Below are 12,656 nucleotides of genomic sequence, written 5' to 3' on the forward strand. Positions count from 1 at the left end.
GAGCCGTTGGGTTTTGATGAGTTTGAGAACAGTTTTACTTGGAGCTGGTGTACTTGGTCACCGCCTTTGTCCCTTCCGACACGGCGTGCTTGGCCAGTTCCCCGGGCAGCAGCAGGCGCACGGCGGTCTGGATCTCCCGGGAGCTGATGGTGTGGCGCTTGTTGTAATGGGCCAGGCGGGAAGCCTCACCCGCGATGCGCTCGAAAATATCGTTGACGAACGAGTTCATGATGCTCATGGCCTTGGAGGAGATGCCGGTGTCGGGGTGAACCTGCTTCATCACTTTGTAGATGTAGATGGAGTAACTCTCCTTCCTGGCTCGTCTCCTCTTCTTGTTGCCCTTCACTGGTACCTTCTTGGGAGCTGGAGCTTTCTTGTCCTCAGCCATGGTCAGAGCAAACTGCAGACACACAATAACTGAGAATTGCCACACAACTGTTCTTTTCTCGACTAACTCAGTGAACTATGTTAATGAAGGATGGGTGAGAGACCAAGTCACCATTGGTGAATTTAGAATGCTCAGACATTTATGAGCATCTGATTGGTTGTTTCAGGTACCCAATTAGAGCAACTGCTCAAACTTCTGTGGCCTGTCAGATTCCCCTAATTGACACATTGCTCTGACTCTGAGCCTCCCTCTGCCGGCAGCAGCACATTCTCTCTGCTGGTAATAACACGTCACTCTCCAGGGACTGTCCCGGGTGCCGGGTATATCGCGCATGCGTGCCCACTCAGCCCGATCAGGCAGTGCGCAGGCGCGGTACACAGCGGGCCGGACCGCCTCCTCCTGACGTCACCGGGCTGTCCTCTGTGAAGCAACAGCAGGTTGAAGCGGCGCCAGAGAGCAGATCCTCCATTTTGTAGCTGGCAGCTGTGAAGAATTGAAAATGGACGGTTTTGTAATAAGGAAGAGAGGGTCAGAGACACAAACAGGCCCGGATCACACATCTAAATCTGTGGGAGAGAGTCGCTGAGGAGAGTCCACAGCAACACAAAGCAGAGCTGGGGTGAGCTCCACGGCCTCTGCTCAACAACCCATTAAGAAGAAGCTGGAAACAGGAACACAGCAGAATAAAGGTGATATTTGAAGGTATGTCTTTATAAATTGTGCCAATGCAAATCAGGATCCCCTCTGGCTGATTTGTTTGCTGATGAAACGTGGAAGCTCTCTATGTCTTACCTTGCAGACATCTTTTCAATTCTAAACACACTGAACCGCAAATTGTCAGGGAAGGAGGATGATTGCTTTTGGCGCTGTGAAGAATTTGATGCTTTCCAAAAGTCATTGAACGTTAGGCAACTGCGAGTAGAAAGCCAAACCTACTACATGTTCCCCACACTGCAATGACATCTCGAAGAAAACGGTTAGGAAGGGAACTGTCGATAGACTGGCTGCGCTGATCAACAGTTTATATCGCTATTTTCCAGAGGAGAAGTTTCAGATTTTGAGAGAGAATTAGTTGGTGAAAACTCCCTTTGAGTTCGAGACCCCAGACTCAATTTACTGATTTATAGCTGACTGCAAATGTACAAACTGAGCTTCTGCACCTTACCTGTGACAGCACATTAAAAATACGGCACAACTCCATGAGGTTTTCAGAGTTCCAGCGTAGCGTCTCCGAGGAGTACCCAGTACGGAGTAAAACAAGCATTCTTTTGCTATTACACATCACAAGGATCTACATGTTCAGGGTTGGATTTTTCATCCTCAAAAGGATTAAGACAGCACACAGGAACCAGCTGAACTCTGCACCTGATACACGCACTGCCCTCGCCTCTAAACCTGATTGGAGTGAGATCATAAGGACCAAGCAAGTTCACCTGCTGGATTAAAGGTAAGAGAACATAGTGGGTCGCGGAGGTCAGCTGGTGTGGGTCCCAAAGGCTGGCCAGCATGGGTCCCAAAGGATGGCCGGTTGGTTAAAATGATCGCAGGTAAAAACAGTTTAAAAGTACTGCTCTGTAAAATTCTGCTGATTCAGTTCATCCACTTTTCCTTCATTTACCAGGACTAACTGATGTTTATTAATCCCGCCCTTCATCCGGAGGTAGAATGCCTGAGGTGGGACCACATGGGGCCTGGTGCTGTTTCCCCTCCCGGGGTGAAGACCCTGCCTTTGGTCCTCCCGCCCCTCTGCCTGAGGTGGGAGTGGGACCGCTTGAGGCTGCTGTTAAGAAAAGGACTTTGTTTCAGGCCCCCACAGTGCTGAAGAGCGCCGTCCGCCCACCATTTCCACCCCCTGTGGCGGGTATGGGGCAGCTTGGGATATTGATTTCGGCCCCTCCAGGGCTGAAGAACACTGACCCGCTTACAGTGACTATCTGCTGTTGCCCTGCAGCTCCTTCCCTTGTGGCACCTGCTGTTGTTGTGCCACGTCCTTCCCCATGTACCCTGATCTCAGTTACAAGGCCATGCCGTACCAGGGCCAGTAACCCAGGGGCATCCTGCACTCTGCCGGGGGCACGGTGGACAAGTCACTATGCGGGGAAGACAGCCTCCTCGCCCTTCCGCCTCCTAACGCAGCAACTTGGGGTCAAATGTTATGCCCACCCAACCATGGCCATCAAGGCGTGCACTCGTGCGATGGCCGAGGTCATCAGCCCTTTGGCCATCGTAGCCGCTTCTAGGATGTACGGTAAGGCCGTGCTTTTCCTGCGGGCCGAGCAGGCGGTCTACCGTGTCCTGGAAAGGGGGCTCACAGTGGGTGGGACACACGTGGCGGTGGACCCACTGGAGGCCACCGCCGAATGTGTCGTTCCTTCAAACGTCCCGCTCTACCTCCCCACCGAGCTCCTCCTCCCCCATCTCAACTTCCTGGGGGATGTCAGGTCCGGGGTGGCGCCGCTGACACTTGGCCTGCGGGACACTTCCCTCTGTCATGAATACTCCTTCTGGCGTCAGGGTTTTGTCTGCCTGACCCGGGAGGAGGTCATGGAGGGAGGATTTGTGGCTCCCCACCAAGGGAAGGACCATAAAGTGATCTGGTCTGCGGATGGCATGCGCTGCCATGCCTGAAGTGGGCTGGGGCATATTCGCCGGAACTGCCCCACCCTAACGGCCACTGCCAACAACATCTCCAGGCCGGCCATGGCTGGCACTGCCCCCCTCTCCTCCACCACCTCTGTCTGCCCAGCAGCCGGCCCCTGACAACACCTCGGCTGTTGGCAGCCTAAAAAGGCCAAACGGAAGACGGCGCGATGGTCGGACCGGGCCCACCCACATCTTGGCCCCATCACGAGTACTGACCCCGTGCCCGTCCCAACCAACACAGAGGCTGCAGCCTCACCTCGCGATGCTGCCACCACCTCACAACAACATGAGGGGTCTGGAGAGACCAACACACGGGCTCCGGAGGGCGGTGGGGACCCTGTGTACAGTCCCGAGCTGGATGCTGTTCCGGCCCCACCACAGTCCCAGGGGCTCGGCGATGCGGAGGGGGCGGGGGGGCTGTTGCAGAGGGTGGGGGGGGATGCTGCCGAGGGCCCTCCAGCAGTGGTGGCCCTGCAGCAACATCAGCTAGCCGAGGCCGGGCCCTCGGAGAGACCCGGAAAGACCCCCGGGAACAGCTCCGGGATGGATTCTGGGCTCCTTCGCATCGTCTGCTTGGGCCTTGTGAGCGGGGAGCCTTCCTCCCCGTCGCCCGCCCACGACCCGAAGGTATAGGGGCTCTGGTGGCTGCCGCCGGCCCCCAGCGGTGAACAAAAGGTAATTGGGGAGTAATGCAAGCATTGGGGGGGGGGGGGGGGGTCTCGTGGTGGATCTCGCTACTCCCTCCCCAGGCGAGCGGGTTTGAGTATCTCCTGTGTTTATTTCCATCACCCTGATACCCAGCCCCGTTAAAAAGAAGGCCAAAGCAGCCGCCGAGGCGACCGAGCTGCCGTCGTCCCCCGAGCAGGGAGGCCTGGGGGCGGGCGCAGACGAGACCCCCCCCAATGCTTGCATTACTCCCCAATTACCTTTTGTTCACCGCTGGGGGCCGGCGGCAGCCACCAGAGCCCCTATATCTTCGGGTCGTGGGCGGGCGACGGGGAGGAAGGCTCCTTGCTCACAAGGCCCAAGCAGACGATGCGAAGGAGCCCAGAATCCATCCCGGAGCTGTTCCCGGGGGTCTTTCCGGGTCTCTCCGAGGGCCCGGCATCGGCGGCGGGGTCGGTGACGCCACGGACTCTGAATCGAGGGTGGGGAGCCTGCGAGGAACCCGCCTGAGGGTGATCCTGGGGGTGGGATCGACTCGGACCAGGGGGAGCAGCTGTTCTGTTCCTCACGGGCCTCCTGAGGGAGTGAAGGGGGCAACAACCCTCTACTCCCTCTGAGCAGAGTTATGGGTGATTGGTGAAGGACACACGCTACAACTGACTTGGAGGTAACCATAGCCAGACTCAACATCCACGGCAGCAGGGACGCGCATCACCGTTTCCAGTGCTTCTCTGTCCTCCGGGACGCAAAGTATGGGGTGTGCTTCCTGCAAGAAACCCACGCCATTCCGAGGGACAAAGCTAAGTGGACCCTGGAGTGGCAAGGGGGAGTCTTCATGAGTCACTTGGCCCCACGTTCGGGCGGGGTGGCTATCTTGATGATTTCCCATTTTCAGCCAGAGAGCTGGAGGGTCAAGGAGCCAGTGCCAGGCCGTCTGTTGCATTTAACGGTCCTCGACGGGGACGTGGTGCGTCACTTTGTGAATGTATACGCTCCCTGGCCGGGCCGCAGCAAACAACTTTCTTTGACAAAGTGTCCACTCTTCTTGGCACCATCCCTGTGGGCGAGTGCATCATCCTTGGAGGGGATTTCAATTGCACCCTCCAGGACAAGGACCGTGGTAGCGTCCAGTGCAGCACGCAGGCGGTGATGAAGTAAAGGGAACTGGTCAGGTCCTTCGACTTGGTTGGCGCCTGGAGAACTCTCCATCCTGAATCTCAGGTGGACACATTTGTGGGCCCTCTGTTGGGAGTGTCCAGAATCGACCGTCTTTACATTTCTAGGACGTACTTGCCCAGCGTTCAGACGGCCTGTGGAGCAGGTGTGGTGCTCGGATGAACACCTGGTGTGGGCGGGGCTCAACCAGCTCCTCGCTCAGGCACGGTCCGCGTACTGGCACTTTAACAACCTGCTGCTGGAGGACAAGAGGTTCCTGGAATCGCTTCGCCATTTCTGGGCCGGCTGGAGAAAGAAGCAGGGTGGCTTCCCCTCCTTGAGGCTATGGTGGGACTTGGGCAAGACTCATATCCGCACCTTCTGTCAGGGGTACACGAAGAGGTCGATGCCAGGGCGGAAATCCACGATCGCCAAATTGGCTGAAGAAGTCTTCCATCTGGAGTCACGTCTCGCTCAGTCGGATGAGGACCCGGGCCTGGGGCTGCTGTACAGGGAGAAGACGGGCGTGCTGCGGGACCTGCAACTTGTCGGGTCCCACGGCGTGTATGTGAGGTCACGGATCCGTCTCCTGACAGACATGGACCGTGGCTCCCCCTTCTACTCGCTGGAAAGAGGATGCAGGGCCAGTCGGCCGACGACGGTCCCTCTTCTCGGATCCGGAGGGGGTCAGGACCCTAATCAGGGACTTTTGTTCTGACCTCTTTACTGCAGATCCGTGCAGCGAGGACGCTTGCAGAGTTCTGTGGGAAGATGCTGCAGGTCGGCCCGGAGAGCGTCGGGGTCTCGACCAAACCGTCAATCATCAAGACCGGCGCCCTCGACAGCAAGACCCCAGGGCTGGACGGGCTGACCATGGAGTTCTTCAGTGCATGCTGGGACGTCCTGGGGAGCGACTACGCGGGGGTCCTGGGGAATGTATCGTGACCGGGGAGATGCCCCTTTCGTGGCGCAGGGCCGTTATTGCCCTGCTGCCCAAGAAAGGGGATTTCCGCCGACTCAAAACAGGCGAGCGGTCTCCCTCCTCAGCACGGACTACAAAATAATTGCCACGGTCATGTCTTTGCACCTTGCCCCTGTGCTGGACCACATGATCCACCCCGACAGTCCTACACCGTCCCGGACCGCACCATTTACCATGATCCACCCTGACAGTCCCACACAGTCCCGGACCGCACCATTTACCATGATCCACCCTGACAGTCCCACACCGTCCCGGACCGCACCATTTACCATGATCCACCCTGATAGTCCCACACCGTCCCGGACCGCACCATTTACCATGATCCACCCTGACAGTCCCACATCGTCCCGGAGCGCACCATTTACCATGATCCACCCTGACAGTCCCACACCGTCCCGGACCGCACCATTTACTATGATCCACCCTGACAGCCCCACACCGCACCATTTACCATGATCCACCCTGACAGTCCAACATCGTCCCGGACCGCACCATGTACCATGATCCACCCTGACAGTCCTACACCGTCCCGGACCGCACCATTTACCATGATCCACCCTGACAGTCCCACACCGTCCCGGAGCGCACCATTTACCATGATCCACCCTGACAGTCCAACATCGTCCCGGACCGCACCATGTACCATGATCCACCCTGACAGTCCTACACCGTCCCGGACCGCACCATTTACCATGATCCACCCTGACAGTCCCACACCGTCCCGGAGCGCACCATTTACCATGATCCACCCTGACAGTCCCACACCGTCCCGGAGCGCACCATTTACCATGATCCACCCTGACAGTCCCACACCGTCCCGGACCGCACCATTTACCATGATCCACCCTGACAGCCCCACACCGCACCATTTACCATGATCCACCCTGACAGTCCCACATCGTCCCGGACCGCACCATGTACCATGATCCACCCTGACAGTCCTACACCGTCCCGGACCGCACCATTTACCATGATCCACCCTGACAGTCCCACACCGTCCCGGACCGCACCATTTACCATGATCCACCCTGACAGTCCCACATCGTCCCGGACCGCACCATTTACCATGATCCACCCTGACAGTCCCACACCGTCCCGGACCGCACCATTTACCATGATCCACCCTGACAGCCCCACACCGCACCATTTACCATGATCCACCCTGACAGTCCCACATCGTCCCGGACCGCACCATTTACCATGATCCACCCTGACAGTCCTACACCGTCCCAGACCGCACCATTTACCATGATCCACCCTGACAGTCCCACACCGTCCTGGACCGCACCATTTACCATAATATCCATCCGGTCCGGGACATCCATCATTCCCAGACGACTGGGATGTTGAGCGCCTTCCGGTCTCTTGACCAGGAGAGGGCGTTCGACAGGGTGGGGCACGAGTATTTGCTCGGGACTCTGCGAGCCTTCTGGTTCAGGACGCACTTTGTCGCCCGGATCCGATTACTGTACGCTGCCTTGGAGTGTCTGATTAAGGTTAACCTGTCCCTGATGGCGCCCCTTCGCTTTGGGAGAGGTGTGCGTCAGGGCTGCCCCTTGCCCGTTCAACTTTATTCTCTCTGCGTGGAGCCTTTCCTGCGCCTCCTGCAGAGGAGGTTGTCGGGGCTGGTTTTGCGTGAGTTGGGCATGACGGTGGTCGTTTTGGCTTACGCTGATGATGTGCTGCTCATGTTCATTTACCCCGGTGACCTGCGGAGGATGCGAGAGTGCCAGGCTGTGTACTCCGCCGCATCTTCTGCTGGGACCAACCGGGCTAAAATGTTCCGGACTCCTGGTCGGTCCATGGCAGATGGACCCCCTCCCAGAGGAGCTCAGGCCTTCAGCTGGCGCCGGTCCAACATCTACTTGGACCAACATCCTCGACTTGGGAGTCTATCTTTGCCCGGCAGAGGAAGCCTGGCCGGCGAACTGGCAGGAGTTGGCGACCAAGGTCACCGCTCGCCTGGGACGCTGGACAGGACTGCTCAGAGTGATGTCCTACAGGGGTCGAGTTCTCATCATAAACCAGCTGATAGCCTCCATGTTGTGGTACCGGCTGGTCACTTTGACCCCTCCCCCTGACTTTGTCACAGGCATCCAGAGAACTCTGATTCGGTTCTTCTGGGACAATGGATTGCACTGGGTCGCTGAGGAGGTCTGCAGTCTCCCGCTTGCGGAGGGCGGTCAGGCGCTGGTGTGCCTTCGCATCCAGATCACGACTTTACGCCTTCAGACTCTGCAGCGATACCTGGACGTTGAGCATCCTCCACGATGGTGTACCCGGGCGAAGTATTTCTTCCCCCAGGTGCACGGTCTGAACTACGATGTGCAGCTCCTGTTCGTTGACCAGCAAGGTCTTCAGAATTCTTTGTTGACGCTGCCTGTCTTGTACCAGGATCTTCTCAAAGTCAGGAACAGGCGACATATTTCTTCTGCCAGGTGCACGGCCTGAACTATGACGTTGACCAGCAAGGTCTTCAGAATTCTTTGTTGGCGCTGCCCGTCTTGTACCAGGACCATCTCAAAGTCTGGACCAAGTCCCCACATGCCACAGCTCTCCGCTGTCAGGAGTAGTGGCTCTCGTAAGGGAGCCGCTGCTCAGGAATCCGCACCTCAGCCAATATCCATTACGGTGGCTGGCGGAGCGGAGGGTTGTGGATGTCGGGGTGACCAGGATCGGGGACATGCAGGGTGGCAGAGGAGTGGACTGGATGACGCCCTACGAGCTCACCGAGCGCGGTGCTGTATCCATCCAGCACGCGGCCAAAGCCATCCGAGGCCTCAAAATGGTCGTGCTCGGCCCCTTGGACTCGAGACGGCGCAGTTGTGCGGTGGCATTCCGTCTGAGCGGACCCCTGCTCGGATGGAATGCCACGTTGGTCCCAGGACCCTGAACCCCTTCCGGGCGCCGGTACCCCACAACCCCAGTCGCTTCATGTAGACACCCCCCGTGCCTTTTCGTACCGCGCAGATGTGTTTCCTGTATGGCCTGCTGCTGCACACCTTCCACCTCCTTGCCCTCGCCCGCCATCCGGACATGGCTTGGCGTGCCTTGCTGCAGTCCGGCAGCGGAGGTCCCAACTGGAGTTCCCTCTACGGAGGCGTCTTCCCTATAAGACTTGGGGACCTGGGATGGAGGGTGCTGCACAAGGCAGTGTCGTGCAACCGTAGGTTAAATCACCACACGGCCTCCCCAGAGACCTGCCACTTTTGCGGCCTGGTGGAGTCTGTGGAGCATGTGTTTGTTATCTCTCTTAGGCTGCATTCCTTTTTTAGTTTTTTGACGATATTCTTGTTGAGGTTTTCTTTGCACTTAAGCCCCACGCTCCTGATCTATGGACATCTGGTGTGGGAAGGTGGGGAAGCGGGGAAGGCGGACGACCTCCTTGTGAACCTGCTCCTGGGCCTGGCCACACTTGCCATTAATAGGTCCAGGCAGCGGGCGACCGAGGGGGTCGTCCGGCCTGACTGTCTGCCCCTCCTCCGACAGCCTCGTTCGCGGCCGGGTGTCCCTGGAGTGGGAGCTTGTGGTGACCACGAGCACACTTGAGGCCTTCCGTGCTCGGTGGCTGCCGTAGGGGTTGGACTGCCCCATCCACCCTGATTTTCACACTTTAATTTAACGGGTTTTGTTCCGATTCCGTTTCCTTTCTGATTCCTTTTTGGGCTCTGCTCCAGTTGCTTTCTTTTTGGAGCACCCCCCGGTTTGCTTTTGTCCCTCAGTTAGTTTTTGTATTTTTACTTTCGTTGTCACGCCGTGCATCACTCCAGAATAGTCGGTGGATGCAGGGTTTTAATCCTGCTGCGTGGAGATAAATGCAGCAGGTCATCACTCACAAGGGAAAAAAACACAAGAAAAAAAAACAACACAAAAATATTATGACAGTTGTTAAACCCGAAAAAACCCCACACACACACTGCCCCAACACGGGCTCTATAGGAGGTTTTGCTCTATATGTGATGACAGTGAAATGGGGAATATTCCCCTTGATTCTCAATGCGCAATTGCTGCGGGGATCTGCGCACGCCCGGCGTAACCCCGCCCCCTGCCTGTCGTCACTGAAGGTGAGAGCGCATGTGCAGCCCCTCCAGCCCAGGAACAGCGTTCTCATTGCAGCAGCACATCCATTTGCGAGTGTGAGCAAAGAGGCTCAGAGATCATTACTGACTCGGGGGGAGTTCAGGGAGAATCGGGGGCTGTTTGCAAGAGGCGCAGTGGAGCACGATCTTGTTCCGGGACTTGGAGTGAGCGGGGGGAATGGAGAGCTCTTTCTGGGCCTGGCTTATTGTCTGATTCTGGGTTAGGATTTGGAGAGTATTTTCTTTACTTTACTGATTATCAGTTGAAAGAATAGATTGATCTATCATTGGCCTCATCTGATCCTGATTTACAAGAGATATGTTATCTTCCGCCCAGTTCAACAGATGAAGAGATGAGTTCCAAGATGATGATTCCTCAGCAACGTGAATGTGGCGACTTGGGGCTTTTCACAGTAACTTCATTTGAAGCCGACTTGTGACAAGAAGCGATTTTCATTTCATTTCACATGGTTAGGTGGGGTTACTGGGTAAGGGTGGAGGCGTGGAACGCTCTTTACAAAGATGGGCTCGATGAACCGAATGGCCTCCTTCTGAACTATAAATTCTGTGATTATCAGTTGAAAGAATAGACTGATCTATCATTGGCCTCATCTGACCCTGATTTACAAGAGATATGCTTTCTTCCCCCTAGTTCAACAGATGAAGAAATTAGTTCCAAGAACAAGATGATGATTCCTCAGCAAAATGTATGTGTCGCCGTCTCCTTCTAACTGACAGTAAGTACAATATTAATCCAACATTGCAGAGACACAGACACAACATCATCTCCACCGTCGCAGAGAACAGAAGCAGTCACACTCACATTGACCTCAAGTCCCAGATAAACATGTCCAATCCAACAGTGTTACACGAGAGGGCAGGTGGGGTAATTTTCCACAATTCACCCCCCCCCCCCGCCATATCATGGAACGTTGGATCAACTTGTTGTGATAATAGCTTTTCGTAAAGTAATCAGTATAGAATTAATTTGGTACAGATTCAGCAATGTGTAAGTAGCCATTTGCACTTTTTTGTAACTTTGTTGGATTAAAATGTATCAGAAACACTTTAACCTCACAAGTTGTGAACCTTTGGTGCAAGTAAAAAGTCAGATAGTACAGCTGATTTAAAAATACAGAATTATTCGTAAGTTTCTACTGAGACAAGTCAGAAAACAAGATATTGGGGGAATGTCCAATTCACATAACAAGCATGTCTTTCGGGACTTGTGGGAGGAACCCGGAGCATCCGGAGGAAACCCACACAGACACAGGGAAAACGTGCAGACTCTGCACAGGCAGCAACCCAAGCGGGAATCAAACCTTGGAACCTGGCACTGTGAAGCAATCCCCTGATTTACACAATCCCCTGGTTTACATCCCCCTGCTTTATACACTCCCCGGCTTGAGACACTCCCCTGCTTCATACAGCCCCCTGCTTTATACACTCCCCTGCTTTATACACTCCCCTGCTTTATACACCCCCCTGCTTTATACACTCCCCTGCTTTAAACACCCCCTGCTTTATTCACCCCCTGCTTTATACACCACCCTGCTTTAGACATCCACCTGCTTTTCCACTCCCCGGCTTCATACACCCCCGTGCTTTACACCCCCCCCCTGCTTCACACACTCCCCTGCTTTATACACTCTCCTGATTCACACACACCCCTGCTTTATACATCCCCCTGCTTGATGCATCCCCCTGCTTGATGCACTCGCCCAGCTTGACACACTCGCCTGCTTGATACATCCCCCTGCTTGATACATCCCGCAGCTTTAGACACTCCCCCAGCTTTAGACACTCCCCCTGCTTTAGACACTCCCCCTGCTTTAGACACTCCTCCTGCTTTAGACACTCCCCTACTTTGTACATACCCCTGCTTTATGCGCTCCCCTGCTTTGTACATCCCCCTGCTTTATACGCTCCCCGGCTTTATACACCCCCCGGCTTCATACACCCCCCGTCTTCATACACCCCCCGGCTTCATACACCCCCCCGGCTTCATACACCCCCCCGGCTTCATACACCCCCCCGGCTTCATACACCCCCCGGCTTCATACACCCCCCGGCTTCATACACCCCCCGGCTTCATACACCCCCCAGCTTCATACACCCCCCGGCTTCATACCCCCCCCCGGCTTCATACCCCCCCCGGCTTCATACACCCCCCTGCTTCATATACCGCCCTGCTTCGTACACTCCCCTGCTTTGTACATCCCCCTGCTTTATACACCCCCCAGCTTTGTACATCCCCCTGCTTTGTACATCCCCCTGCTTTATGCACTCCCCTGCTTTATGCACTCCCCTGCTTTATGCACTCCCCTGCTTTATGCACTCCCCTGCTTTATGCACTCCCCTGCTTTATGCACTCCCCTGCTTTATGCACTCCCCTGCTTTATGCACTCCCCTGCTTTATGCATGCCCCTGCTTTATGCACTCCCCTGCTTTATGCACTCCCCGGCTTTATGCACCCCCCTGCTTTATCCACCCCCCTGCTTTATCCACTCCCCTGCTTCATACACCCCCCTGCTTCATACACCCCCCTGCTTCATACACCCCCCTGCTTCATACACCCCCCTGCTTCATATAACCCCCTGCTTCATATAACCCCCTGCTTCATATAACCCCCTGCTTCATACACCCCCCTGCTTCATACACCCCCCTGCTTCATACACCCCCCTGCTTCATACACCCCCCTGCTTCATACACCCCCCTGCTTCATACACCCCCCTGCTTTATA

The 12,656-nt window shown here is 55.8% G+C and overlaps 1 long non-coding RNA gene across 1 annotated transcript in view; it reads left to right on the plus strand.

The window, feature by feature from the left end:
• The first annotated feature begins 818 nt into the window (after positions 1-818).
• LOC140400000 (uncharacterized) overlaps positions 819-12,656 on the plus strand; it is a 62,138-nt gene continuing 50,300 nt past the window's right edge. Inside the window, exons 1-2 of the long non-coding RNA XR_011937952.1 lie at positions 819-1,835; positions 10,566-10,650. This is a non-coding gene — a long non-coding RNA (uncharacterized lncRNA). The remainder of the gene's footprint in view (positions 1,836-10,565; positions 10,651-12,656) is intronic.

The sequence above is a fragment of the Scyliorhinus torazame genome, chromosome 24, assembly GCF_047496885.1.
Source record: "Scyliorhinus torazame isolate Kashiwa2021f chromosome 24, sScyTor2.1, whole genome shotgun sequence".
In the NCBI taxonomy this organism is placed as follows: Eukaryota; Metazoa; Chordata; class Chondrichthyes; order Carcharhiniformes; family Scyliorhinidae; genus Scyliorhinus; species Scyliorhinus torazame.